The sequence below is a fragment of the Crinia signifera genome, chromosome 11 (assembly GCF_055691185.1).
Source record: "Crinia signifera chromosome 11, ASM5569118v1, whole genome shotgun sequence".
NCBI classification, from domain to species: domain Eukaryota; kingdom Metazoa; phylum Chordata; class Amphibia; order Anura; family Myobatrachidae; genus Crinia; species Crinia signifera.
Window position 1 is genome coordinate 84,444,070 of NC_139227.1, and position 4,102 is coordinate 84,448,171.

Here is a 4,102-nt window from a genome sequence, read left to right on the forward strand (position 1 = left end):
AAGCCTATTTGCAGCCAGATCAAAACTCTGCATTGCAAATTGTAGAGATAGTTGCACTGGACCAGGCTATGCAGGTATTAAACTGCACAGTGCAATAATGGGCACTTTCGGCTGACCCCCACACTTTTAAGTAGTTGGCAGTGCTGATTGAGAGAAGTATGACCCTTGGAACATTAAATTAAACTAGACAAAGGTTTTTCCCAGTTTCACACAGGCCCTGCCTCCCACTATGTGCTTTGACTGTGGTGATCTCAGTCATGTACGGTGGGACTGCCCAAGGCAGCGAGAGTTGATGGATTGCAGCCCGGGGAAAGCAGCTCAACCTATGGTCAGCATGGCCACTGGATATATAGCCACCTTGTTCTGTATAATGGTACAGCTGGAAGGACGGGCGATCTGGGCATTAGTTGACACTGGCAGTGAACTTACCATCCTATACAAATATCGGGCGCATTATATATTCTAAAAGTTTTGCATCTGACTGCAATATTTATGTAAGCTTAACGCTAAAAAATGTTATTGACTGGACAGTTCTATTCAACCTTTAGTTCAGGCTGCTTCCAATGGCAAAACTAGATATTTGCTATTTTAACTATATAAAGAATAGAAAGAATGAATATAATTACAGTATGTGTGGAAATATAGTCACACGTAAATATCTTTCCAAGAGAGAGCGCCACACAGCTGTATCATTTTAATTTAGATTTATTTTCTGTTAATATATCATAAAAAGGAAAATATATAACGATCATATACATAAAAACAATAATATCACAAGCAATAAGCAATGATGACTGGAAATCACACTCCAATTTATTTATATTTGACTCTCTCTACTCTGTAGGAGATATTGGGCCTTGTTCTAGTTCACTCTTTCTGACAAAATCCTTCTTAGATGGACAAAACCATGTGCACTGCAGGTGGGGCAGATGTTACTTGTGAAAAGAGAATTAGATTTGGGTGGGGTTTTACTTCAAAGTGAGATCTATATTGCAGTGTAAAAATAAAACAGCCAGTATTTACCCTGCACAGAAACAAAAAAACTCGCTGAAAATAAATAAATGAATAAACAAAAATATGTAATGTTTTGTGGCACCAGCTGGTTGTTATAGATATCCAAAGTTGTTTTTGGATCCTATATATTTGTTGGCAGTTATATATCCACTTCATGTACGTTTATATTTAGGCTTTATTGGTATATTTTGCAAGATTGGGCTAAAGAAAGTGCTCTATTTCTGGAGAGCCTCCAAAGGACCAAATCGGCTCCTGTGGACGGCTCTAGCTCACCCTGGGCCTTATTCTGGTCTGTGCGGACGGAGCCGAATATGCAGCCAGGACCGTGCGTCCTAAACCCCACCTTTCGTACGGATCGCTCACTCCGTCCGAATGCGTTAAGAAGCTGTCCGAACGGACCGCAAGTGTATTTCTCATGAATACACCTCCTCCATCTCAGGGAACGTCCCCCATCTGCGACCATCGAATGCAAGACCGAGTGGTCCACCAGCTCCCGCAACCTCAGACCACACGGACATTTTTCCGTGCAAAAGCAGGGATCTGGGCGGGCAGCTGACATCCGGCGATGTCATATGTCCGCCCCCTACACGTGCGTCACAAGCGCATTACCATACGTACGCCCAGCGTTTTCATGGGAATGCCCATGAAACGCGGGGTGTAAACATATGGTAATGAGCCCAAACAGCCCTTCACGCCCCTCTTCACCCCCTGTTCGTAGTGTACACATTTCATGCGGAATTTGGACGTGCGTCCCGTTTGCACATGCGCAGAGACGCCTCTGCACATGCGAAGACACAAAACATCGGCGGACCGACCGCACGCGGACATTACCGCACCAACCAGAATAAGGGCCCCTGTGCGGCTGGCGCCGCTTGATGTTATGCTGCAGGATGTTGGTTTGCAGTCAGGTAACGAGCCGTCCGTTTCTTTTACAAAGCCGCCGTACTCGTGGACTCGCCGGGAGGATCGCAGGTGATTGTAGCCGCTGCATGCTTTCTCAGCTGGAAGGAGGCACGGTCAGCTGGGATATGCCGTCAATTTGCAAGAGCTATGTGCAGAGGAGTGTGAAGGATTCCAGGTACCCCTTAATGTGCCTAGGGGCAGGCTGACCCCTAAATCCTCCCATTCACACAAAAAAACAATGTAATAAACCAATAGTGAATGCATGTTATCTGTTAAATATAGCATTACATATTCTACTCTGTGTAAGTACACAGGCGGAGAACTGATGAGAATCAGTTCTATTCAAAGCAATGGTTTTCTTACACTTCAAACACTAATATCTGTGTTTTGTCCTAATAGTTACTGTAGTTTACATTCTTTCATTTGATCTAAACTTTACCACAGAAAAACCAAGCATTCACACTGTTACCATGTTTTGGTACATAATACATATACAGAACATTGGTGACTCATACAGTAAATTATTTTTTTAATATTAGGGTCATCAAAGATTACTTCAAGAACTATAGATTTAACAGAGTATTTCATTATGATCCTGATTCAGAGTTGAACGCAAACCTGATGCTTTTCAGTTGTGTGACTGTTGAACCTAATTCAGTGAGGATCGCAGTAACTTATCATATGCGAACCTTAAGCAATGCAAATGCAAAAAGCAGGTGAATACCAGTACCTGCCTGCATACCACCTCATGTCTGCATACCACTTTCTGCCTGCATACCACTTCCTGCCAGCACAACTCCTCCTACCTTCATACCACTTTCTGCCTGCATACCACTGTCTGCCTGAATACCACTTCCTGCCTGCAAACCACCCCCTACCTGCATACCACCCTCTGCTTGAATTCCACCTCCTGCCTGCATACCACCTTGTGTCTGCATACCACCCCCTGCCTGCATACCACTTCCTGCCTGCATACCACCCCCTGCCTGCATACCACCCCCTGTCTGCATACCACATCCTGACTGCATACCATCCCCTGCCTGCATACCAGCGGTGTAGCTAGGTGCCATGGTGCCCGGAGCAAGGGCATATTTCGTGCCCCCCCCACTCCTCCCGGTAATGAATTGGGGGCGTGGCTAACATGTGTTGACATGTTACATTTGAAATATATAAGACGCAGTAACGGAATCTGCTGCGCTATATAAGACGCTGTAACGGAATCTGCTGCGCTATATAAGACGCTGTAACGGAATCTGCTGCGCTATATAAGACGCAGTAACGGAATCTGCTGCTCTATATAAGACGCTGTAACGGAATCTGCTGCGCTATATAAGACGCTGTAACGGAATCTGCTGCGCTATATAAGACACTGAAACGGAATCTGCTGCGCTATATAAGACGCTGTAACGGAATCTGCTGAGCTATAGAAGACGCTGTAACGGAATCTGCTGCGCTATATAAGACACTGTAACAGAATCTGCTGCACAATATAAGACAATGTAACGGAATCTGCTACGCTATATAACACACTGTAACGGAATCTGCTGCGCTATATAACACACTGTAACAGAATCTGCTACGCTATATAAGACGCTGTAACGGAATCTGCTGCGCTATATAAGACGCTGTAACGGAATCTGCTGCGCTATATAAGACACTGTAACAGAATCTGCTGCACAATATAAGACACTGTAACGGAATCTGCTGCGCTATATAAGACACTGTAACGGAATCTGCTGCACTATATAAGACACTGTAACGGAATCTGCTACGCTATATAAGACGCTGTAACGGAATCTGCTGCACTATATAAGACAAAAAACACAATTGTGGATAGCTTCCCAGCGCTGATTGGATCCAAATCACTATGCACGATGTTTCAGGATTTTTACACCCTATAGGAACCACACTGACCTTGGTGTTGGTCCCTATGTGCAAAACAAGGTTTCTTTAACGTATTCCAATCCGCTAGATCCTTAATGTTTAGTATAGAGCTGGGGGAATTTACAACTGACCTGGTATGAGGTCCCTATGTGCACATCAAGGTTTCTTTTAAAACTTCATTATCACCACATCAGACAGATACTCTATATCAGATGATACTGACCTGGGTACAGTGCCCTATGTTCACATAGGGGTTTCTTTAGTTGTGTTACAGCCAGCCCAAAGGATGATCGACTCCAAG